This window comes from Mauremys reevesii, linkage group 5, assembly GCF_016161935.1.
Source record: "Mauremys reevesii isolate NIE-2019 linkage group 5, ASM1616193v1, whole genome shotgun sequence".
Classification (NCBI taxonomy): Eukaryota; Metazoa; Chordata; order Testudines; family Geoemydidae; genus Mauremys; species Mauremys reevesii.
In genome coordinates, this window is record NC_052627.1 from 123,399,257 (window position 1) to 123,426,445 (window position 27,189).

At 41.5% G+C, this 27,189-nt stretch overlaps 1 protein-coding gene and 1 long non-coding RNA gene across 2 annotated transcripts in view; both read left to right on the top strand.

Moving 5' to 3' along the window:
- Positions 1–27,189, top strand: part of CTBP1 (C-terminal binding protein 1) — a 274,979-nt gene that overhangs the window by 62,212 nt on the left and 185,578 nt on the right. The window lies entirely within an intron of this gene.
- On the top strand, positions 10,411–24,928 carry LOC120406406. The gene is made up of 5 exons (XR_005599254.1): positions 10,411–10,443; positions 13,143–13,280; positions 15,677–15,786; positions 17,265–17,359; positions 24,907–24,928. It is a non-coding gene; the product is annotated as an uncharacterized LOC120406406 (long non-coding RNA).

A 27,189-nucleotide genomic window follows, 5' to 3' on the forward strand; every position in this document is an offset into this window, starting at 1 on the left:
TTGTCCTACTTCATAAAAATAAATAGAAGCAGCTATGGCACAACTTTACCCTCTAAATATTGGCCTCACCTCCCCCCCCTTACATTTCAGATTGAAAAAATGACACTCAGATTATCTCCTCCCATGGTAAGGAAGGCGCTTTGGGGCAAAAATTCCTAGAGGGATTTCCTTGGGGAGATCCTTCCCACAGTGTCCCTTCAGGATAAGTGGGGGTGGGGTTTGCCTGGCACCTCCATGGAGTCAGCTCCAGGGCCTGTTCAAGATCTGTTACAGGTTAAAGCCACCCAAAAGTCCCATATCTCTACATCTCTGGCCCCCAGCAACTCCATTTGGATCCCAATGGAGCCACACTGCCAAATATGTCCATGTGCTATTGAGGCCCCTGGGCAACGTGATGGGGCAAGGCAAATCAGTGAAGGGGCTGTCTTGTCTATTCTGCTTAACTTATGGGGCTGAAGGATAAGCAATATAGATTTCCCCCTCCACCTCTGGACTGCCTACTCTTCCCTCTGGCCCACATAGTCTCCAGTCTTTCCCATAGAGGAATGATAAACAGTATATTCTCTGTGGGATCCAAGGGCAGGAGTATGGTTCTGTACACATGGCTGAGCAGTCCCCTTCAGTATGTGCAGAAGTTCTGCCCTGGGCATGGATCTACATAGATGATTAGGGACTTAATTAATACTGCATTAACTTGTGCTTTCCCACTGGTGTAACCGAGTACAAGATATGTGATTAAAGATTATGTAGTGTTACCAATATTGGACAAAATTGATATAAATTTATTTGTTACAAATAAAGAAAAAAATGTGGCTGAAGAAGTATTTTATGTATTTTTTCCTTACTAGCCTAAAGGCAATTACTTGGAAACTAGGATTTTAAACTCTGTTGCTTGTGTTTTGACATAAAATGTTTGTAAAAAGTGTCAAATTACTATTTGAATTTAGTTGTATCTTATGTGAAGTATAGCTTTTGCATCTTCCTGGCTTCTAGTACCTATTTATGGAGAATATTAATGATAACGTCTGAGTTCCATTGTGATATATTAGTACCATACTCTTAAACTGAAGACCAAGCATCAGGTTTCCTTCCCATTCCCCTAAATTTTTACTATAGTTTGCTAAGTCATGCAAAATCTTCATGTGTTTCATACTATAGGTATCCAGTTCAATAACCAAGATGTCAGCAGAGATTTCATTTAAACAATTTCTACCCATTCACACATACACCAGTTCACATGATTCTTGTGGGCCAAAAACTGTCTGTCTCATTTTTTTTCCCTTGTTTTTTTCATTCAGTTAACTGCTTGTTGCCAGCAGTTCTGGCACATTCCATTGTTCTCTTCATAATACATGCCGAGAAAAACCCATTTCCAGAGGCAAAGAGTTAATCCATCTCAGAGTTGATTTAACGGTCTCAGAAGCTCATGATAAACGTTTGTTGCAATATTCCTACATGGGAACATTGCGTTCAAAAGAATTTAGTGCAGTATTGTACCTATGTACTATGCCTGTGTGTTGAATTTTGAATTCAGCCCTCATATGCCAGAGCCACCAAAATTTTCTTACTGAAGCACAGGCAATAGCACAGAAACATGTGTGTGTGTGTTTAGAAAAAATGAGCTGCAAGAGTCAGCTTCTGGGAGTGTTGCCATAGGTATCAATGTTCTTTTTGAGAATGTTCAGTTGAGTCCTTTGGGCATCATCAGTGTAGGCCATTTTCCATATGAGTTTGGTGAGATCTGACTTGTTGTGTGGTCAGGGGCGGCTCCAGGCCCCAGCACGCCAAGCGCGTGCTTGGGGCGGCATGCCGCGGGGAGCGCTCTGCCGGCGCCGCGAGGGCGGCAGGCAGCTCCGGTGGACCTCCCGCAGACGTGCCTGTGGAGGGTCCGCTGGTCCCGCGGCTCCGGCAGAGCGCCCCCCATGGCGTGCCGCTGTGCTTGGGGCAGCGAAATGGCTAGAGCCGCCCCTGTGTGTGGTACTAGAGCAGAAAAGCAGGGTGTTACTTAAACCTAGAATCTAAGGCTGGATGCAGAGTGCAGAGACGTTGGCAAGTAGAACTGAATGTAGCTTTTGAGGAAACTTTCTGCTGCGGTTCCTTGGAATCTTAATTAAATAAATGCTAGATCCTTTAATGGATCAAGTAATAGTAATTTCCCAAATAGTTTACCTTGTAAATTAATTGTTCAGCAACCACAGACACTATATTTTGAGAATCAGTGCTGAAAATGGGTATCAATAGGCTCATGCCAAAATCTGTCAGCAGATAAAACCACTAAATACCCATTCTGTTTCTGTTGAAAAGAATTAAACATTAGAAAAGTATTTACATGTTTAATATGTTAAATTATAAGTGCTTCCTTGGGAATAAAGAAAATTTTATTTCGTTATGCTAATGAGAAGAATGCTTTTCTACCCATCCACACAGACATGGTATTTGCTCAAGCTGGTTCTGTTGTCAGCTGGATATGTATATTTATTCTGAGGCTCCGTAAACCTATGATGACCTATGACTCTTAATGAAACCCCAAATGAGAGTGCTTTACTTCCCTCCGAGGTGACACATTTGATTCCCACTTTCACCAGAATTGAAGACATGCACATAGTAACCTAATGTGTGGATGATGAAAGAGAGAGACTGTTACACATTCATAGATCATAAGACCAGAAGAGACCACTGTATTGATCCCATGTGACCTCCTGCATAAAACAGGCATAAATATTCCCACATAACTAAAACTGTTGGAATAATTGCAGGTATGATAAAATCCAGGTTTCTACAATTTTCATATTTTTTACTGATTTCCTTACACCTAAACAGAAACACTTGTTTTAATGGCTACCAAACTCAGACTCTTATTAGGATAATTATGCAGTGGTGCCATAATTATCAGGAACAATGCTATGCAACCTAACACCTAACTGCTACTTCTGTACTACCCACTCCAAAAACACACTCCCCGCTCCATTGCTTCCCTCTTCTTTCTACCACCAGGGTTGATGGGAAGGTGAAAGAAGGAAGAGACTGAAATGTGAAGGGAAGAATGAAAACACGGGAAAGAAGAAAGGGATGGACATGGGAGACTAGGAGAGAAGAGGAAAGAGGTCATGATTATTGCACAATATAGAAAAATAAGACTGAAGGAAAATAGACATCTGAAATAGACTGAGAAGGTGACACATCAGGGTATAGAATAGCAGGAAATAAAAATAAATGAATAAGAAGCTGGGGAGAAAATAGGTGGAAGGGAGTAATTTGAAAGCTTAAAATGTCGTAGTAACTGCTGGCACACTGAGACCACTATCTATCATGCTGACTCCTTGTACTCCCCAGTCTGTCAGTATCCATCTGTTGTCTCTTGACTTGTACAGTAACTCCTCACTTAACGTTACAGTTATCTTCCTGAAAAATGCGACTTTAAGTGAAACGATGTTAAGCGAATCCAATTTCCCCATAAGAATTAATGTAAATGGGGTGGGGGGGGGGGAGTGTTAGGTTCCAGGGAAAAAAATTTTTGCCAGACAAAAGGCATTATATACATTTTAAACAATTTTAAACAAGCAATTTAATACAGGTATACATTTTAAACAATTTTAAAGAAACAATTTAATACTACAGTCATCACTGCTGTGTCCTTGCTTCTCCCCCCTCCCTCCCCTCCCTTCTGAACACTGCAAGCCAGCTGATTGTCGCAGGCAGGAGGCAGGGGAGGGAGGTGGGAGGAGCGAGGACTTGGCACGCAGGCTACGCCTTCCTCTCCCCGTCACCTCTTGCCCAGGGCAATCAGTTGGTTTTCAGTGTTCAGGAGGGAGGGGGAGTCTGCAGGCCGAGTCCTCACTCCTCCTCCCTGCCTCCTAAACGCCGCAAGCCAGCTGATTGCTGCGGGCAGGAGGTGGGGGAGGAGGGGGAAGGCACTGATCCGCGGGGTCTGCCTGTGGGTGGGGGGCAGGGCCGGTGCAAGGATGTTTCGCGCCCTAGACGAAACTTCCACCTTGCACTTCCTCCCGCCCTGAGGCACCCCCCCACGGCAGCTCCCCCCCTCCGCCCTGAGGGGCCCCCCTTAGGCGCCACAAGCCTGGGAGGCGGGAGAAGTGAAGCAGCCACAGCATGCTTGGGGAGGAGGCGGGGCAGGGGTGAGCTGGGACGGGGAGTTCCCATGCGTGCCACCCCCCCCCTTACTTGCTGCAGGCGGCCCTCCCCGTGCTCCCCTGCCCCAGCTCCCTCCGCCTAAATGTCGGCGGTGACCGGGGCGGCTGAAGATCCGGCCGCCGCGGTCGCTGCCGAAGAAAATGGCGCCCCCCAAATCCTAGCGCCCGGTGGCCTAAATGGTTGCAACGGCCCTGGTGTGGGGTGCTGTGTGTGTGTGAGGGGGGGCATAGGGAGGCTGCCAGCTGTGGAGAAAGCAGGCAGCCAAACAACGTAAGAGTGGAGCATTGCACAACTTTAAATGAGTATGTTCCCTAATTGATCAGCAACGTAACAATGTTAACCGGCACGACTTTAAGTGAGAAGTTACTGTACTTAGATTGGAAGATCCTTGGGCCAGAGATCGCGCTACATTGCCTAACACAGCAGGGGACTGGTCCATAACTAGACTCCTAGGGGATGGGGTAATATAAACAATAGTAAAGTAGCCCAGTAAAGTTTGGGTTTTTTTTAAAGGATGTTGGATAGATGCTGCTCATCTTGAAGTGTATCTAGGCCATGTTGTATTCCCACAACATTTTCAAACAGCTCTTTTACCTCATTCCTTTATGGACAGAAGTGGTTAGTCTTGGCCTTGAGTTTAAAAGAAAGAGAGGATGGTGGATAACAAAAAGGAACATGAGAGGGGAAGCAAAGCTGGGAGCTCAATTTACAATTATTAGTTTTATTATTTGACAAACAGAAGAACTATGGAGCTGGAGATAATTTGTGAAATACCTAATGAAGGAGATTCTGTGAGAATAGTAGAACAGCTGGCCTCTGTAGAATGGCTTCCCTCATGAGGAGAGTGTTTCCTGCAGGTTTTCATTCATTCTGCACACAGCCTTTCTGATGCTTTTCACAAGCCCAAGACCTTGTGTGTTCTTAGATGTGATGCTTTGGTGTCACAGTGACACTGCATTAAGGTTGATACAGGGCTTTGCAGCCATTACTTTGTAGGACAGCTAAATACCTTCAGTATACTGAAAGAACAGCGTACAAAGTAGTAAATGATTTGTTGCTTGCTTTGTCTAGATGAAAAGGTCTGACTAGGAGGAACTATTTCTCTGTCAGTGTTTATAAGGCAGTGAGAAAAATACTATGGTGCCTAGATATCATTGTTATTGGCACCCAATCAATATGTAGATGAAAGCTACTGTTCTTCATGTTTTAAGTCACGGAGATGTGGGAGGGCCATTTTTTTATATCGAGTAAATTGTTACTTTAGCATTTATAAACCAGGTTTTGAAGGGTTTCTAACTTGTCAGTTTACAAGCTGCTGTGTTATTTATTGTGTTTAAAGTGAATTCAGTAATGTTATTTGTGCAGAAATGCTGTAGTAAGATAATCTATATGTTTATCAAAATAAATAATGCAATTTTATGGAATTTGCTACTGGTTATTGGGATCTTATTGCATGCATCAGGATCATAGCTGGGTGGAAGATGGTTCAGGTTAATGGAAGGTGAAAAGAGTAAGTTTTTCAATGGCTTTAACATATTGAGCCTAATCCTTGGCTGTGACAAGTTATTCTCAACAATCTAGGAAAGAGAGAACAAAGGTGGCTTTAAGACACCTTTGGGCTCTCTGGTCTGGGGGTGGCCTGGTGCCAATCTGGTTCCCAGCATAAATTAGAGCAGCGCGAAAGCGGCTCTAATTTACATCAGCTGCTAATAGTCCCAAGAGGCCAATATGGCAGCTGGGAATAGGCTTAAGGCAACCCTGGTATCCTTTTCTCCTCCTAATTCTTTCTCTGGCTGAGTCCCCAAAATTCTTCTGTGGCTTGGGATTCCTACTGTAGCAGTCTATACTGGCTTTGGGGCAGTTTTATGCTGGTGGATGAATCAGGCTCATTATTTGCAGAAATGCAGTTTCTCTAAGGTGAGAGTTTTAACATCTTTTGAGGAAATTGAGCTTTTCCACTTCATTTGTGCATCTCTGAAGAATCTAGATCTTCCTTTTGCATGATTGTAAATGCTTCTGAGATGTGTGTGACTTCTGGAGTGATTAAACATGAGTTTGTGTAAAACAGTTTCCACAACATCTCTCTCACATTAAAATTATTTAAAATATCTCAGCTTTAAAGAAGTGTATAAGAGTAAAATAAAATATTTTAAGAGATAGTGTTTTGGAATATGTGTTCACTATTTTTACTGTGTAAATTCTTAGCCATAGGTTGGTAGAACCAGTGCACTGAAAACAGTATGCGTTTTTTTTTTTTGGATTACAATAACAATACTCTCTTCTGTTTATTGGGATAGTATACAAAATCCTCAAATTAACAAACATGCACCAGCTTCAACCTTTTAAAAAGAATAAAAATGCATCCACTTTATTTAAAGGATATAGAGAATCTTTTTAAGAGTGATTCTGCGTATAATCTCTTGTGATTGAAGATACAAATTCCAGTGTTGGTTTACCACACTTAAAATATCCTTTTTAAGTCCCTAATATGATTTCATTGGCGCTGACTTAATAAATGTATTGTGTCTGTACTTAACATGAAAGTATTCACCCTTCCATTTACATGTATGCTGTTACAATCTCAGTGAAAGAATTTTACTGTTGCTACTACTCATAGAGTCAATGCATTTTCAAAGGAAAATTCCTGAATCTGAGGGAAAAATAGATTATGCATTTGCACATTGATTTACAGTAATACCTTACACCCAAAGACTTTATTACGATGTATAATGTCTTAGTGGTTTCTTTACTAAACATGCATGATACTATACTTCTGGCACCTTGAAATGTCTCTCATACTTCCATTGAGCTCTTAATGGCTCTATTAGTGCTGTTAAAATATCAGTGGAAGAATTGTAATTGGTCCAATGAAATTGTATCAGAAAGTAGCCTTTGGTCTCATAGGATATTAATGAGAGCCTTTTCTTCTTTTTTTGAATATATGAATTACTTGAGAAAATATAAACCACAAACATAATTTACAATAATATTAGGGTTGAGAGACATAATAGTAAAACTCATTGCTTTTTACTCCATTACTCCTCCTTTCCCACCCCAATCAGTTATGTCAACTGTAGGTACTACAGAAATCTGAGCACAATGTGCTATATGTGCTTCAATACCTAGGCACAACGGGCTGAGTGGAAGACTGAATGGCGGTCTTAAAAATGAATTTTCCTGCTTTTGTTGTGTGCATCAACTTTACATTATTTTAACCATTTTAGTCTTTAAAATGTGTACATGGAGGTAATATTTAATGCAAGTTTGAGACTGAATGAAAGTCATTTTCATTGCTATGGAAAATGCAGACAGAGCGTTGTCAGAATTAACAATATGTAGCTACGGTTTTTGAAGTACGAGTGTTTAAAATACTAGCAGTAGTTTATTTTCATTTCCTCCATTAAATATCTTATTACCATCTATTTATTTTTCCTTTCCTCTCCTACAGGGCCCAAAAAGGCAATTACTAGAATGTAGGAAGTATACAACTGCGGTAAACTACCTTAAAGCAATGACCTTCTGTTGACCTCTGTGACTGCTGGCGTGAGCCATATTTTACTCTAATATAAGTCACTACCTTTGTGATCCTCTTTTCCTTTCATAAAATCATATTTCAGTTTCTTTCCTGAGCTGCTGCATCACAATGATACCAAAAACATGAATAATTTCATAAATTGTACCTTCTTATCTTGTAACTGTAACATAAGGTGTCAGTACCTAACAAAATTACAAAAATGTATTATCTGGGTCTGTTCTAGCTTTCAGATAGGAGAAATTTTACAGTTCATATGCGTCTAATATAATTTCAGGCATGTTTTTGCTAGAGGTTGTCTCTAAATGGGCAGATGAGCTAATATATAACGCTTGTCTTTCTCCTGAGCCAGTGATCTCAATGACAAATATCAAGCAAGTATTAACTTCATACTTGACCTAGCAGAGCTTTTGACTAGCAGTGGAATATATTCTAAAATATTTAATCCTTTATCAGTGTTCTGCAAAATGCCTCCTTGTCCCCTCATTCTCCCTCCCCAACTCAAAGTCGGTTTCTCTCTCATCCATTTACAAATGAAACTTTAAAGTCTGCAGTTTTATACTTTGTTTTATGTTATTCTGTTAGCCTGAAGCTGTTTTTAGTGTCTTTATTGCAAGTAGACAGATGGTGATATTTGGTTTCCTGTCAGTTTTAATGAATATAGATAGAAGCGATAAGAACATTTGCTTCGTTTAGCAAACTTCCTTTTCTGGCTTTTAATTAATGAAGTGCTCACTGGTGTGCTGCTGCTTTTGTGTATAATACAGTTAAATCTTCTATACTATCCAACTTCTAATGTTGTATAATGAAAAGAGATGGCAAATAACTTCTTGTTTCAATAATATTCTTTTAAAGTTTGCTTACATAAATTTTTAGTGCTACAAAGTGTCAAATTTCGGAACCTCAGGAAATTTAACATGCTTATGAGAATCACAATAACTAACTAGCAACTGTTGTTTCTCTTTATAATTTCAGAAATGTTTTTCTTCCATATAAAATTCTCTACCCCTTTGATAGACTGTGGGGGTGGCAAGTCTCCTTGTAGTGATTTTAAAGAAATAACATGCTGAAAAAGACTTGTAGCTAATTTTGAAGCTAATTTTGTAAAGAAAAGAGCCCAATTTAGATTTATGGAAACTTATTTTGCTTCCCATAAAGCTTCAACAGAGTCCATTGCGAAAAGCTTGATAAATTCAACTAAATCACTGTTCATTTTGCTGTTCTTTCCACTCCCTTCTGTTTTCCCCCTCTTCACAAAGTAGTAGAAGACTGATTCAAAGATTAACATTATAGTTCATTTCAAACTGTTTTATTCCTTTTTTTGGATTAGCACCCATGTTAGTTTGGTTCTTTATGGGTAGCTTATATTTTGTATGTATTTTCCTCAGCATCTGCCTACTGAGTTGAACTCCAGAGGGTTGGGGTTTGTTCTGTGAGTAGTTATGTTTTTAGTGTAGACTCTGTCCTGGGAGATGACTGAATTTGCTTCTGTTACAGCAATTTTCAGTTTCTCATGGCTGCTTGCATTCCTTTCATTTGTAAGTTTGTGTGTGTATATAATATGTATATATGTGTCCTTTTAATAAAGAAAATTTATAAAGTATTATATATGGATGTGAAATGCCTGATTTCCCTTTGTGGGTTATCCTGGCTAAGAGACTTAATTTGTAAACAAAGGATCTTGACCGGTGTTTTGAAATAGAACAAGTTGTAGGGGGGGGGGAGGGAGGATTTTTGTTGTCTTATCTAGATGACCAACATTAAGATTTTTCAGAGACTAATTTTAAAAATTCCTCAGTCTTTCTAAATTATCCTGTTTAAAGCACTATTCATTTTCTTAACAGAACATATAGGGGTCAATTTTAGTTCTTCCATGGCCGTCTGGGTCACTGCAACCCCAAAAGTTCAGGATCATCGCTCCTTGGGAGACCAGTGTATTCAGAAAAAAAGTCAGTGTACTGTGGAAAGTCATTAAAAATCCCAGCAACCTATCAGGAAATAGAAAGTTGAGTAACTGACTAGCAAGCAAGGACCTTGGGCAAATAGTAATAATTTTATTTATATGCCGGTTATTTTCCATTTACTGAAGGACACTGATTTTTTTAAAGTAACAGTTTAAAAAACGCAAACTTTTATTACAAGGTTTGGTTGGTAGTGGGAAAGGTGAAAGTTAGAAGTCCATGTGTATCACCTATTTAGCTTCTGCATATTAGCAGCACTAAAGACTTTTAATAAATGTAGTCTTTGGTTGCTCAAGGTCACAACAAACAGAAAAAAATGAAGACCTTATTTTTAAAACATACTCTCTTTATATACTTGTACTGTTGCAACATTACATCTCAGGAGCCATAATTTGACAGCTAAACAATTCAGATTCCAGAGTTGCTTTTTACAAGAGTAATAGGTGAAAGGGTTATTAGCCATATTACAAACAGTGGTGAGGGATTATTTTTTTTCTTCTGGCAGCCTCTTCCACGGTGCTTTCTGCCTGAATACCAGGGAAATGGCTTCCAACACTGCATCAAGAAGAACTCTATCTGAGAGCCTAAGCTCTATATGTACATTTGAAGGCATACTTAATATGTATTCGTTACTAAGGGCCTTTCTTAGTTGAACCAGATGTGGACACAATTCTGAAATACATGGCAGAATTTAGTCCATTTTTTCATAATTTTTATCCATTTTTGGCATTTAAAAACTGTTTTAATTTTTTTTAAAGTGGGAATGTCCGTGAATTTTTAGACAAGAGCATCCATAACACAGTAAGTTACTGAATTAAGGTCATGCTTTTATTCTTTTCAGATTCCCTTTCATGCTTCATGAGGCAGAGCTAAATGCCCTTTCTCTTTATTATAAAAGCACACACTCTAACCCATCTGTAAGCTGGTATGCACCACTATATATATGACATTTTTATTTATGAATTTCACATGAAGTCTCTACACTGACTAATATGTGAAAAAATAAATAGCCGATTTAATGCAGTCTGTTCAAATAAAACAATTCACTTCTGGGAAGAATCCATAGTCCACATTGTTTTACTTTTTTTACGTTTAGAATTTGCTTCTCACTCTTCAAATAATTGTTGTTGCATGTCACTCCTTTTTCAACCTTACCCAAATCCTACAGAAGTTCTTACTCTAAGTTATGGCCTGGTCTACACTAAGCGTTTAAACCGGTTTTAGGAGCGTAAAACCGATTTAACGCCACACCCGTCCACACTGAGAGGCCCTTTATATCGATATAAAGGGCTCTTTAAACCGGTTTCTGTACTCCTCCCTAACGAGAGGAGTAGCGCTAGTATCGGTATTACCATATCGGATTAGGGTTAGTGTGGCCGCAAATCGACAGTATTGGCCTCCGGGCGGTATCCCACAGTGCACCACTGACCGCTCTGGACAGCAATCTGAACTCGGATGCAGTGGCCAGGTAGACAGGAAAAGCCCCGCGAACTTTTGAATATTTCCTGTTTGCCCAGCGTGGAGCTCCGATCAGCACGGGTGGCGATGCAGTCCGAAATCAAAATAAAAAAAGAGCTCCAGCATGGACCATGCGGATGTGATCGCAGTAAGGGCAGGCAAATCTGTTCTATCAGCGCTCTGTTACAGAAGACGAAATTCAAAATCATTTAAAAAAAATCTACAGACAGATGCCATAGCAGGGACTCAGTGCACTGCTGCGTGACAAGCGTAACGGAAAGCCAAAGAATCAAATGGACGCTCATGGACTGGAGGACTCAAGCTATCCCACAGTTCCTGCAGTATCATTTGCATTCTTGGCTGAGCTCCAAATGCTTCTAGGGTCAAAAACAGTGTCCGCGGTGGGTCCGGGCATAGCTCGGCAATTTACGCGCCCCGCCACACCCCCAGAAGTGAAAGGGAAAACAATCCTCTCTTGACTCTTTTACATGTCACCCTATCTTTACTGAATGCTGCAGATAGACGTGATGCTGCAGCACTCAACACCAACATCCTTGCTCCCTCGCCGCCATGGGTGGCTGATGGTGCAGTAAGACTGATATCCATCGTCATCATCAGCCTATTGGCACATGGGGCAGTGCAAAAGGACTGGTAACCATGCCGACTAGCATCCGTGAGGTCGATAAAGGGCGCCTGGCCCTAATTTTTCCTGGTAGATGGTGCAGTATGGCTGGTAACCGTCCTCATCATAGCAACAGGGGGCTGAGCTCCATCAGCCCCCACCCTTCATGTGTAAAGAAAAGATTCAATTGCCCCTGGACTAGCAGCGGGATGCTGGGCTCCTCTCCTCCACACTGCTTAATGTCCTGTCTGGACTATCATAGCAGCTGGAGGTTGCCTTCCACTCATTTCTCACTAACAAGTCACTGTGTCTTATTCCTGTATTCTTTATTACTTCATCACACAAGTGGGGGGACAATGCTATGGTAGCCCAGGAAGGCTGGGGGAAGAATGGAATCAACAGGTGGGGTTGTTGCAGGAGCACCCCCTGTGAATAGCATACAGCTCATAATTTCTGCTGGATCTGACACAGAGCAGCTGTGCTCTCTGGTTCTATGATACAGTGGTTCTCTAGTACACTTGCCCATATTCTAGGCAGGACTGATTCTATTTTTAGATACCAAAAAGGAGGGATTGACTCAGGGAGTCATTCCCAATGTTGGCTTTTGCGCCCCTGGCTGATCTCAGCCAGGGGCACTTATGACAGCAGCAAATGGTGCAGTGCAAAAGGACTGGTAACCATGATCATCTTATTACCGATTTATGGTATGGTAGATGGTACAGTATGGCTGGTAACCATCTCTGCTGTCATGCAAAAGCAAAAGCATGCTGCTGTGTAGCGCTGCTGAATCGCCTCTGTGAGCGGCATCTAGTACACATACGGTGACAGTCACAAAAGGCAAAACAGGCTCCATGATTGCCATGCTATGGCATCTGCCAGGGCAATCCAGGGAAAAAAGGCGCGAAATGCTTGTCTGCCGTTGCTTTCCCAGAGGAAGGAGTGACTGACGACATTTACCCAGAACCACCCGCGACAATGATTTTTGCCCCATCAGGCACTGGGATCTCAACCCGGAAATTCCAAGGGGCGGGGGAGGCTGCGGGAACTATGGGATAGCTACGGAATAGCTACTCACAGTGCAACGCTCCAGAAATCAACGCTAGCCTCGGACCGTGGACGCACACCACCAATTTAATGTGTTTAGTGTGGCCGCGCGCACTCGATTTTATACAATTTGTTTTGCTAAACCGGTTTATGTAAATTCGGAATAATCCCGTAGTGTAGATGTACCCTATGTCTCCTCTTATCATGATTCACGTAGGGGGAAAAAAGACCGACAGTCACCTTCGGAAAAGAAAAACTACAGTGTTCCACACCCTTATTCCCAATCATTTTACCTCCTCACTTGTGGAAGCATGAAGCAATTCAGCTCAGCCCTATCCAGCTTTCCTTTTCCCTAATCTGATCACTCTTTTTGCAGAAAGAAAGAAAAGAAGAATAGAGAAGAAAAGAAAGGAAGAGAAAAATAGTGGCGAGAATCAGGATAGAGGAGTTAGTCAGGAAGCAAAGCATGCAGCTTCCCTCCTTTTCTTAATCCACCCCAGATTCTACCATTTCAGTTAAGTGGGTCAGGCTGATGGACAACAGCAATTTAACCTGGTTGCTTTGGGGATGAGGGGTACCACAATAAAGAAGGCCAATTTAAGTAAATTCTGGGAAGCCACTCAATTGGGAGTCCCCTGTTGAATGTCAAGATTGAGTGTGCAATGGTGTCTTCTGCCTAGCCATGCCAACCAGGTGGGAGTGGAGTTAAAATGGAAATACAACAGGTGGTGGAGTAAAGGAACAGATAATGTATCAAGAATTGCAGATCTAGTCCAGTGCAATGTGTCTGAGCTGGTGTTTGAATGGTTAGGGGAATGGTGGATCAAGATTTTCTGGTGAACAGGACTAGGTCAGCAACTTGTGATGTACCCTGACCAGGGCTCTGGCAGACAGAGAGAGATCAGATATCTTATGCTAAAAGTTCTCTTCGTTTTTTTTTTGTAGTGGTGATCCCATATTAAAGAGAATGTCTTGTGGTCCACTTGCTCTCCCATTTGTGATCATGCTGACCATCTTTTCTATTGGTGATCCCATAACATCCCTATGTCAACATTGCTTACATGGAACATGAACATGTACAGTAGGAGGAAAGTACTTAATGAATTTTTGCCTGTGTACTAATTAATTTTTAATATCTGGAAATAAGGAAGAGGAGACGGCTCCTTGTGATGTGCCTACAGTCTGCAGGCTCTGTTTAAGAACTTCTGATTCAAGGGCCTCCATTTATTTTCACAGAGCTCTGTGTATACAAAGCTCATTCTCCAAAACTCACTGCACTGGATCATGAGCAGTAAACATAGCAGTAGCACTGATGGGAGGCTCCAAAGGGACCCACTGTAAACTAGTAAGATAGTTCTCTTGTTCTTTGATTTTACTGCCTTTTTCCCGATGGAGCCGAAGGGTTAGTCTCAGATGATCATGATGTAGGGATAGTTTGTGGACTGCATTGGTGCCATGATTCAGAATGCACCTAAGATGTCTGTAGTTTTTTTTCATAATTATTGGCACACTCTGTCCTGTCTTGAACTGGCTGAGCCAGGATTTTGATACCCTCTGTACATGGATTTTATAACCCCAACATCCTCTGCTTATATTACCACCAAAATTGTTTTTGTTTTGTTTTTTCATTTGTTTTTGTTTGAAAGTTTGCTTGCTCTAAGGAAGAAGTGCCTGAACTAGTGACAGTTGGCCCATCCTTCTTGGTCAGTCTGTTGGAACAGCATATCCTGGCCCACTATGACAACAGAGAAACACAGAGAATGACTTCTCTCACCAAGCAAGGAACTTTCAGAGGCGGTCAGCTGCTCACAGTGACCGTTGAGCTGTGTTCCTTGCTGGAGCTGTGTTCCTTGCTGGAGATAAATCATTGCTGATTATGGTCTGTTTGTGTACAGAAGAAAGCCAAGACATGGGCTGACTGACTCACCAGACAGAATCATCTTTGCTTGGAATGGGAGCCAAATCTGCAGGTGTTCTCCTGAACGTGCAGACACCTGAGGAAGACATGTTTTATTTGATTTGCACCCAGATAGCTAGAGAATTACTGTTTTTGCATCTACATCTGTCTGTGGGTTGTAATACATTATTGCTTGGTGTTGTGGGGTATATTCATTTCTTTCATTAAAGTCTTGAAAATTCAGCAGAATCGGGTAGAAGACATTCTGGTAGTCCCTTTCAGGTCCAGAATCCGCAGGTTGTCAGACATCAGGGCATGACAGTTAAACTCCATCTGACGTTTCTTCCCTACTTTGGACCTAGTTTTGTGGTGTTCAACCCTGATTCACATGGAAAGTAAAAGAGACAGGCTGACTTTAGAAGAGTTCTATAGGATTGTGACTGCTTGGGAAAGAGTAAAATTCAGTTTTTCTTTATAGTTATGCTGAGAATATGGTATATTTTTGTTAAATAAATGTTTTGAGATCACTAACTGTTTGATTTTAAAGGTTTTAGAATTCATTGTTGAGGGATTTGTCAAGGGTCTAGAAGTGAATTCCCTTAAAGTACCAGGGCTCTTCCATTTCATTTGTAAGCAAAGCTCTTGTGGGAACTGTGGGACTGTTAATTTTATGCTCTCTCTCAAGCCTGTGATGCTGCCATGACTTAAAAAAGAACAACAACATGATTTACACAGGGCCTTCCTTATGGGTGTGAATGACTCGGAGAATGGTGGTGTTATCCATATTAGCAGAGAAATTTGGGAGAGGTAAAAGTTTTGTGGGGCAGATAAAAAGCTCTATTTTGCCCATATTAAGTTTAATATGCCAGCTGGACATCCACAAAGAGGTGACAGAAAGACAGGCCATGATGTGGGATTGGATGGAGAGAGACATCTTTAGGGGAGAGGTGATTTGCAAGTTGTTGGCATAAAGATGATAGGCATATCATATTTTGCTTGTGGATAATATCTAGGGACAGGGTGCAGAGACAGAAGACATCAAGATCTGAGCACTGGGGGATGCCCACTGAAAGGAGAGAGGAAGACGAGGACCAGTGAAGACAAAGCAGGAATGATCAGAGAGGTAAGAAGCAAAGTAGGCAAGGACAGAGTCTTGAAAGGCAATGAAGGACAGTATTTCAAGAAATAGAGAGTGGTCAGTGGTCTCAACGGCCACTGAAAGTTTTAGGATCATCGAATCATAGAATCATCGGACTGAAAGGGAACTTGAGAGGTCTTCTAGTCTAGTTCCCTCCACTCATGGCAGGACTAAGTATTATCTTGACCATCCCTGACAGTTATTTGTCTAATCTACTCTTAAAAATCTCCAACGATGGAGATTCCACAATCTCCTAGGCAATTTATTTCAGTTCTTAACCACTCTGACAGTTAGGAAGTTTTTCCTAATGTCCAACCTAAACCTCCCTTGCTGCAATTGAAGCCCATTGCTTCTTGACCTATCCTCAGAGGCTAAAGAGAGCATTTTTTCTCCCTCCTCCTTGTAACAACCTTTTATGTACTTGAAAACTTTTATCATGTCCCCTCTGAGTCTTCTCTTCTTCAGACTAAACAAACCATTTTTTTCAATCTTTCCATATAGGTCATGTTTTGTAGACCTTTAATCATTTTTGTTGCTCTCCAATTTGTCCACATCTTTCCTCAAATGTGATGCCCAGAACTGGACACAATACTCCAGTTGAGGCCTAATCAGCGCGGAGTAGAGCAGAAGGATTACTTTTTGTGTCTTGCTTGCAACACTCCTGCTAATACATCCCAGGATGATGTTTGCTTTTTTTGCAACAGCGTTACACTGTTGACTCATATTTAGCTTGTGGTCCACTATGACCCCCAGATCCCCACAGTATTCCTTCCTAGGCAGTCATTTCCCGTTTTGTATGTGTGCAGATGAGGATATAGTAGAGGCACAAGAAGAGGTCATTTAATGTTCTGAGAGCAGTTTCAGTGGAGTGAAATAGTGGAAATCAAACTGGAGGTGTTTTTGAGAGCTTTAATGGGTTCTTCTTTAATAGGTTCTTCCTTTGAACCCAGAGGGGAAGAAAGACTGAGGAATATTGATGATTAATTTTCCATTTTCTTTTGGCCAAGAACAGCATTACATACAACAATAAAAAGAACTGCAATTTATTTGTAAAGGAAAGGTTCATAATATGGTTGACATGTTTTTTTATTTTGTTTCCATTCAGTTTCTGCCACTGAGAAAAAGCAAAGGAAGTTTCTCAGTATTTAAAAATGGAAGCTAAAAACCTGATCTTTTCACTGAAGGGATTTATTCATGGTTTTAGAACGCACAAGTTCTTCCTTGTTCCAGGACTCCAATTTCATGAACTTTTTCTTGTAACTTATTGTAATGAACATCATTTTCATTACCAGTTCATTCCTTTCACACCTGCTTCCCAACCTAAGAAGCCTAAGAAAAAAATGACAAGTTTATCTTCTGTTTTGGATAACTGACATTTCAAAATCCCTATGTTGATTTAAAAGAATCTAAATGGACAAGGTCACACCTTTAAGAATGATGTTTTCCCACCATTTCTGTTGCAGTAACACAGACATAGAAATCAGTGGCATAAGGCAAGTGATTCATTTTGTGGGGAAAAAATGCTCGTTTTCTTAAGGCATGTATACTGGTTTTCAAGGTATGTATAAAGCAAATACATAGAGATTAAAACCAATACTCTCTTATGTAAACATCCAACAGCATACAGGAAACAGACATTGACTCAACAGATATTCAAGAAACTTTGGCTAGGCTGCAATAAACATCTTATTATGTATTTGAAAAGCAGTGTGGTCTAGTGCAAGGGTCGGCAACCTACGGCAGTGTTTGGGGCGGCAAACAAGTTAGAGCCGGCCCTGAACCCACATCCTGCCCCCAACTGCCTCCCTCAGAACCCGCAAGTTTCTTCTCCCCCCCCCACCAGGGTAGCAGCAGCAGCCTGGGGGCTATTTAAAGGGCCGGGGCTCTTCTGCTTCTACCCCACCCTGGTCCTTTAAATAGCCGCCGGAGCCCTGGGGAAGTGGCGGGGCTCCGGCGGCTATTTAAAGGACCGGGGCGGCAGTGGCAGCTGGAGCCCTGGCCCCTTAAATAGCCCCCTGGAGCCCCCCACTACCCCTGGGCTGTGGGGGCTATTTAAAGGGCCCGCGGCTCCCCAGCTTCTACCGCCCCAGCCCTTTAAATAGCCGAGGGAGCCCTGGGGAAGCAGTGGGACTCTGGCGGCTATTTTAAGGGCCGGGGCGGTAGAAGCAGCGGGAGCCCCGGACTTTTTAAATAGCCCCCAGAGCCCCACAGCCATACCCCAGGGCTCCAGCAGGGGGGCTCTGGTGGCAATTTAAAGGGCCTGGGGCTCCAGCCCCTGCTGGGAGCCCCGGGCCCTTTAAATTGCCCCCTGCGGAAGCGGGGCCACCCCTTTAGCAACCGGTTCTACACTGGCTTCTAAATTTAACAACCAGTTCTTGTGAACTGGTGTGAACTGGCTCCAGCTCATCACTGGTCAAACCCCACTGGGCCTCAGTTTCCCTACTTTGAAAATGTAAAGCATTAAATAAGTGCAAAGTACTTTTATTATTTTTCAGCAAACCATGTTGTCATAACAATAGGAGTCTTAGAACACAGTCTTTCCTAGAGAAATTGGAGTTGTGGCAACTTCACCTAATCCTTTTGGAGTTTACTAGCAACAGGTTATTTTGGTAAGTGTGGTACATAGGGCTGGTTCATACTTTCTCAAAGCCTGAAAAGATCCCTACAGGAGTCAATTGATTAAGACACCAAAGCACATTTTAATCCCTATACATTATTCCATTTTCTCCTTTTCCGTTTGGTGTGTTTCTGTCCTAAAGGCATAACTGTTACTCAGATCTAAATTAAATGAATGTAATGAACATTCCCAACTTTTAACACTTACCCTCTACAGAATAGTGCTCACTGTTAAACCATATGAAGAGAACTTTGATGTGGATCTAGTGCAGTATTTACTCAAATCTTTTACTTTTGGTACTCTTGAAGAAAGAAGTGTTTTATTTTGCTATTGTCTTTAGGTTTTATTTAATATTTTTAGAAGGAATCTGTCAGAAAGCTGCCCCAGTACTAAAAGCAATTTAGTTGTCTGTGTTAGAATTCCTATTAAACATGGTAAGGTAAATGAGTGTCTTCACATTTTTGTCCTCTTTTAGAGTCATTGATCTCCTTATGTCCCCATGTAGAAAAGCAGTTTGTCTATGAGATTTTATCCAAGATTTGATCTAACTTTCTCTGTCTCTTGCTCCAAGCCTTCACAAGTCAAAACTCATTTTATCATTTTCCTAGTCATAAATTTTGCTTCTCACTTGAGTTTTGTGGAAAGAGTAAAAGAGCACCATGCATTTTCTGTTAAGTCTCGCTTTCAAAGTTTTTCAGAGAAGTGGAATATGGAATTTATATTTGTGGTTATTGAGGCTTTCCATCTAATTCAGTGCATTGTTAGTTCAGTAAATCCATTAATTTTTTTCTGGATTCTGCAGTCTAAGGAATATATTAGCAACCTCTAGTAGCAAGTCCCCAAGGGTCAGTCCTAGGACCAATCCTATTCAATTTATTCATAAATGATCTGGAGAAAGGGGTAAACAGTGAGGTGGCAAAGTTTGCAGATGACACTAAACTACTCAAGATAGTTAAGACCAAAGCAGATTGTGAAGAACTTCAAAAAGATCTCACAAAACTAAGTGATTGGGCAACAAAATGGCAAATGAAATTTAATGTGGATAAATGTAAAGTAATGCACATTGGAAAAAATAACCCCAACTATACATACAACATGATGGGGGCTAATTTAGCTACAACGAGTCAGGAAAAAGATCTTGGAGTTATCATGGATAGTTCTCTGAAGATGTCCACGCAGTGTGCAGAGGCGGTCAAAAAAGCAAACAGGATGTTAGGAATAATTAAAAAGGGGATAGAGAATAAGACTGAGAATATATTATTGCCCTTATATAAATCCATGGTACGCCCACATCTCGAATACTGTGTACAGATGTGGTCTCCTCACCTCAAAAAAGAAATTCTAGCACTAGAAAAGGTTCAGAAAAGAGCAACTAAAATGATTAGGGGTTTAGAGAGGGTCCCATATGAGGAAAGATTAAAGAGGCTAGGACTCTTCAGTTTGGAAAAGAGGAGACTAAGGGGGGACATGATAGAGGTATATAAAATCATGAGTGATGTTGAGAAAGTGGATAAGGAAAAGTTATTTACTTATTCCCATAATACAAGAACTAGGGGTCACCAAATGAAATTAATAGGCAGCAGGTTTAAAACAAATAAAAGGAAGTTCTTCTTCACGCAGCGCACAGTCAACTTGTGGAACTCCTTACCTGAGGAGGTTGTGAAGGCTAGGACTATAACAATGTTTAAAAGGGGACTGGATAAATTCATGGTGGCTAAGTCCATAAATGGCTATTAGCCAGGATGGGTAAGAATGGTGTCCCTAGCCTCTGTTCGTCAGAGGATGGAGATGGATGGCAGGAGAGAGATCACTTGATCATTGCCTGTTAGGTTCACTCCCTCAGGGGCACCTGGCATTGGCCACTGTCGGTAGACAGATACTGGGCTAGATGGACCTTTGGTCTGACCCGGTACGGCCTTTCTTATGTTCTTATGTTCTTAAGTTTTTTGTGTTTTGGTTTGGTTGGTTGGTATTTTTGAAAGGACATCTAGAGGTTAGATAAAGTAGTCAAAATGTAGGCCTCTAATAAGGGCTGGGGTTCCCAATATACATGCAGTTGGAAAGGGGGGGGGGCTAATTTACCTCCTATGAATAATAACAAAATGGCCATAAGGGATTAATGGAGAATTGATGATGAACTGACTTGATTTTTAGGCACAAGATTTCATCCTTTCATATGTACATCCTATTACAACCAGCCTATTAGCCTCTTAGGTGGTTAGGTGAGAGGGGGCCTTTGGGACATCAGAGGTCTTTGGGAATCCCGTGGTAAAGGATAGATAGGAGAGAAGAAATTATATAATCCAGTCCATTTAATTTTCAAGGACTATCTGACTATAGTTTCTGATGGAAAATAAATAAAATTGATAAAATGCAAGTAGTAAATAACACTGAAATGGGTCCTAATTCTACATTAGCATGTGTGCTCTTTTTACTTCTGTCGATAGGAAACCAAAGTTTGATGTTTACCTTTTAAACTTAATTGTGTATGAAAATGGAAGAAGTAGCAGATTTTCTCTAAATTCTGCTGTTTCAAGGTATTGGGCTGCTCTCCAGGTGCTGTATAATTTTGAGGCACTTTACCAGGCAGTAGTTGCAATGTTGGAGCACTGATGCATACCAAGAATAGGAAGAAAACTGGTGTTCAGATGGCTAGTGAGTTTTCTGTGTGCTCACTTCCAGTGCACTGGAATATTTTTTTATCATACCTATGTTCCTTATAGAGGTGGAAAACCTTTTATGGCAAAGTTAATAGTAAGCTATTATAAAAATAGTTAATACAAATTATTGCAGCATTTCGATTGTTGGTGACTGTAAATTTGACCTATTAGTTAAATATCTTTGGTCCTTAAAGTAGAAAGGCTGGAAGTACATTCTAAACTGTTCATGCTGGATATACACCAGCATGAGCTACCGCTTCACATGCATATTTAATGGTCTTAATACATTTTGAGGGCAATGGAGCATTATTATAATATTCAATATTATTTAGATTAAGTAGTCTGTCTAAACTGAGCACTTAAATGAACAGTAAAATGTTTTTAAGTTGTTTACTTTTATTCTCTATTGTTTGTAATGCTGGTTTAGAAGGTTAAAAATGTTATTTCATCTACTGACTTTGCGTTCTTGCAATTGCCAAACATTGATTTTTTTCCCCCTGATGTTTTGAATGGGGCAGACATTAACATGCCTGTCTTTAACAATTATGGCTTCAACTTATACAGTGCCATATAATGACAAAACAACTTCGTTTATTCACCAGTACCATTGATTATGTCAGTACAGCTTTGTTAATAGTATTGTGGCCACCCAGAGAATCGGATCAAGGTCCTTTTAAAAAAAGCAGACATTTTTACACCCATATGAAAAAAGGGAGAACAAGTTCAGGTAGACAAGCAGCTTGGAAGTTTTCTTCTTCATCTCTCCTTGAGGAAAAAAAATCACAGAATGACTATGAAGAGAGGCCCTTTTGTGAGCTGGTCTAGTGCTGTTGCTGCTACTCAGAAAGGTGGCATCTGGGTAAGAGAGACACGGTGGAATTTTTGATTAGTGGGCTCTAGGAGATGACTGCACTCAGATTTTCAACTGTTGTTTTGGAAGTAGGCGGTCAATTGTTGCACAGAGGGCACACTAGTCTAACTAGGGAAACAAAAACAGACCAGGAAGCCTTACTATGAGAAGGGGACGGATATAACCTGAAGGTAGGAAGAGAACATTATTATCCTCAGTTATCTAGACAGAGCAGGGAAAAGAATTGGAATCTGGAGTCAAAACAATTGCTGTATCGAGTCATAGTCCAGAAGGATATGCTAGGAAACAGGAGCTAATGGAGGAAAAACAAATGTGCAAGATGTTCTTAAAACAAAACAGTGGCAAAAAAAAGTGGTTACCTAGCAAGGCAAACCGTATTTTCTGTAGTTTTTATTGAATGGTGCAATTTAAGTCCAGGTTAAGAAGTTTTTAGATCACTATTTCTACAAATATAATTTATTTACCTGATGCCCGTTTAAACAGTGAAGGTTTTAGAATGTCAGGTATACAGTACTGTTAGTACGGGCAGAAGAGTGGTGAGAATTGGTCAGCTCTGAAACAGAAACCTGAAATTAGTAAAGTGCAACAGTTGATGGATAAATCTCTTAAGTCGTGGATGAGGAATACAGGAAAGGAAAGTATTGTAACTGACTTCTTCTGCCCCCTTATCTTGGATGGCATAAGCTGCAATCTGCATGTGCAGTGGTGCACACAAAATTGGTTTGAGTCAGTAGCCATGACCTACACTAGCACAAACTCTCCAGAGGCAAGCACTGAAGGTGCACCAACTACTAGAGCCATGTGGGCATTTAACACTTGGTGGGTTCACACAAGAATGAGACTCTCACGCACGGGTCACAAAACAAACAAGGAACTTTACTCTCAATCTGGCAGAGAGATGGTTAGATAAGGGCTATTGGGAACACCGGGTAACTCAATAAAAGGTATTACATTAAACAGCATTGAAAACACATAGATAACCTTTTTAGAGAATAACACAATTAACAAAATTATAACTATGCCCCAGGCTATCCACTCTGCAGGCTGGAACTTTAAACAACTGTGTTGCCAACTTGTGATTTTTATCTCAGGTCTCAAATGATATAGTGATTTTCTTAAAGCCTCAGCTCCTGGAATCGTCTGATTATGTGAGAATCTCAGGAGGTTTTTAAAAATAAGTTTCTAGCTTTCATAGTTGCAGAGAAAACCTTGACAATGGGACCCAAGTTCACCCTAAAGACTTATAAACAGTTAAAAAAATCTTTGATTTTGGGTGGCCTGACTCTCATGATTTTTGAGCACTTGGAACTGGCAATACTGGAGCCAGTGCCTGCTACAATCCTATGGATGAGGGCTCACTTCTGGGTCCCAAGCCTTCTTGAACCCTAACCCAACTACCTCTGGCTGTTAACTGGGTTCCACTGAGATTCCTCATCAGCACTCCCTTTCCACGCTGCTTCTTCTGGCCTTTTATCCCCCTGACTCCTTACAGGCCTCGCACAGGCTTTACCTTTCCTGGGCTGTGTTGTGTTATGTGACTGTTCAGAGTGACCACTAAGTGGCATAGAGCAAGGAGGCGAGAGTCTGTGTACAAGTCAGTCTTACATTAACTCCAACCATGGTGTACTGGGTCTCTGTAATCTCTTCACCCAGTGCCTTTCTGTCTCTCAGGTGAAAGACTCGATACTCAGTCCTTTCCTTCCTCTAGTCAGATCCCAGAAGCTTCCCTTGCTCCCCCAGCATCAGTGCAGCAAGCAGGTGCTTGGGGCGGCCAACGGAAAGGGGCGGCATGTCCGGCTCTTCGGTGGTGATTCGGTGGCGGGCCCCTCATTCCCTCCTGAAGGGAAGGACCTGCTGCCGAATCACCACCAAAGAATGAAGTGGTGGCGGTAGAGCTGCCGCCAAGGTGCCGCTGATCGCGGCTTTTTTTTTTCTTTTCTTTTTTCCTGCTGCTTGGGGCGGCAAAAACGCTGGAGCCAGCCCTGCCCAGCACCACAGATGCTGCCTCACTGTCCAGTCCTGGCAAGATGGCTCCTGTCTTGAGTTCCACTCCCAGCATCATCTGATTGGCTGAGGGGAAGGGACTCCACTGTCCATCAAATCATAGAATATCAGGGTTGGAAGGGACCTCAGGAGGTCATCTAGTCCAACCCCCTGCTCAAAGCAGGGCAAATCCCCAACTAAATCATCAGTTTGGCAAGTCCCAAAGCAGTAGAGTCCAGATCCACAAAGGTCAATTACTATATTACTAATTGATGCAGAAAATGTAGTAACTCATAGACCATATTAGGTGATGATGTTGGGGATTTGTGTGAATGTTTAGTGACCTGCATCTAATAAAGATGGCTTTTTCCCTGAATAGATAGTTGTTGCTTTACACTCAGGAGAGCTTTTGCTGTGGTTATCTATTTATCGACAAGTCCGTTATTGCCATAAACTCTGAGTGTCTCTTGAATGACCTGTCTCTTCTTAGTTTCCAGCCTGTAGGAGTAATGGCTTGATTAGTTTATAGGTTCTTTTGTTCCTACTTTGTTTGTCTGAGTACGTGTTGTATCCTCTGTGTAGATTGTGCATTGAGAACAACTTGAGGGAGAACGAAGTTGAAGAAATGAGCTTTGGATTTAGTTCTGAAAGCAGTGGGGTTTGTAGTCACTCATATCTTGCAGTAGTAAGTTCTATGGTTTAGGACCAGTTCCTGTGAAGGTTCTGTCTTCCACACCCATGAGTTCCCCTCTACTGGTTGATAGTTTATTTACTCCAGTAGCTGTCTCAGAAGTCATAGCGGCAGAGGAATAGGCAATCTCATAGTCAGCACAGATAGTCCCATGGAGGGCTCTGTATATCAGGTTAGAGACCTTGAACTGGACTCAGTCTTCCATAGGGTCCTATGGTAGAGAATGGATCACTGTGGTGATGAGTTTACAGTGATCTGTTTGGACTGCTGCATTTTTTTTCAGGTGGAGATTTTTTAGGTTGTGGCTTCCATTCCTCAATAAAATGAACTGAAAAAAATGAATCCTAGAAGTAACAGATGCCTGGATCACCGTGGCTAGGTGCTCTGACCAGTCTGATGGGGCATAATCTTCTGGCTAGTCACAGATAACTGTAAGTAGTTTTTGCTACCATAGCTCATGGGGTATTCAGTAGTATCCATGAGTCCTAAAGGGCCCCCAAGGCTGTTGACCTACTTAACAATGTGAAAGCAGATGACACTGGAGTAAAGAAGGCAAATTTCAAAGTGCTTCTTTTTTCCTAACAGCATTATTTTAGTCTTGCAAGGATGAGCTTTAGCCAGCTGCTTTTCATCAACATACTAATTTTGACTAGGCATTGAGAGCTTGGAGAAGGTACTATTTGTGGTTCATACAAAGGAGCTGTACACAGACAGCACTCAGCTGTACTACTGGCACTTCAGCTCATGCTATCTCATCAACTCACTCTGTAGTTTCATAAAGACGTTAAATAATGTTGGGAGAGAAAATGGTTGAGTCTTGTGGAATTCCAAAATGAGGGTTTTGGAGATGGAGTTACAGTTCACCATAATGACTTTCTAATTGTGGTCTGAGAGGAAGTACCTAAGCTGTTGCAAGTTATTTCTTTTCACCCATGAAGTCTCTTGTAAGGAGAAGAGGAGAAATTGGTGATGAATGGCATTAGATTTCTGACACAGACAGCAGAAGGTGTATGGATAGCATTCCCCTATATATAGACAAGAGGAAGCCATCTATCAGAGCAACACATATTCGCTGTCCCATGCGTTACTAAGAAGGTTCCAGAATACTTGTAGCTGATAGTATCATTGGAAGCTGTTTTTTGTTAGCTTCTTGATTAGAAAAGCTTAAGCACTGGGAGGTAATTTGTGATGTCTTTAGTACCGATCACGCTATTGTATGTTTTGGGGAGGATAGTAGATTCCACTCATCAAAGGAGGTGTTGACATTCTCTGTTAGTAGGAGTTGGAGGTGTTCTCAGACTTGTCTTCCTGCCTAATGGGGATGACAGGAGTTGAATATGATTAAATTTAACTATTTAATGTAAAAATATAAAGTGGAGGGAAATGGTTAATCCATATTTTGCCATTGTTTTCCCCCTGAAATTGAACTCAGAATGTACATTCACTTTAATGTAAATATTAGCCTTTTAGCTATCAAAATATGTGGTATTTTGTACTTCAGTAAACTGAAGTTACATTTCAAATTTTTGGGTAGCAATCTCTGGTTGGACCTATTTAGAAAAAAAAAGCATTGCAGGGAAAATATTTCCTTAAATGTTGAGTGTTTTGCAAAATTGCAAAAACTCATTATTTTTTCTATATACTTGTTTGGTCAATTGCATATTACTTGACTGTTGTTCATGTGGCCTCTATGTAGTCCGACTTCTAGGATCAGTGCCTCCTGGTGTTGAGCTGCAGAATCAGAGCAGCGTCCATTGGGAGCAGCATCCATCCCCCGCCCCCCTTATAAAGGATCCCAAGAGTGTAAAAGGGGAACCGACTCACCGCCCTTCAGTTCCTTGTTAATCACCAAAGTTACAGTGAGCTTGGATCTCTCACAGTCTTCTCAACATTTCCCTCATTGTTTTTTTTCTTTCTCTTCTACCCTTTCAGGGGCTATTTTTGTTTAGTTAGACTGACAGTTAGTAAAGAGTATTTTAGGTAGAAGACAAAAGAAGCAATGATACCCATCAGACTCAGGTGTTGTCTGGATCGTCCTCAGGACCAGGTTGGCTGCTTCACACTCTGCTACTGAACGGGGAGACTCTTCAGGCCCAGTCAGCTAAGCCTAGTAATGTGTAAGTTCAGCATCAACGCTGGATATCTTCCAGTCTGGGTGGATGTATGCCTTATGTGACAGACCAGAGCAGTGGGGTACAGGAGTCTGGTAGAGGGCAAATATACTGGTCACTGGATGAACAATTTTCTGTTCCCTGAGTGACCAGAGCAGGGGCTGCCCTAGCGCAATCAGGAACCTGCTAGAACCAATTAAGACAGGCAAGCTAATCAATACACCTGGTGCCAATTAAGAACTTTCTAGAATCAATTATGGCAGGCAGGCTAATCAGGACACCTGGTTTAAAAAGGACCTCCCCTCAGTTAGTAGGGGTGTGTGCAAGGAGCAGGGAGCGAGAAGCTGCTGGAGGAGTGAAGAGTTCAAGCGTGATCAGGCTTCAGGAGGAAGATCCTGCAGTGAGGATAAAGAAGGTGCTGGGGAAGACCGTGGGGAAGTAGCCCAGGGAGTTGT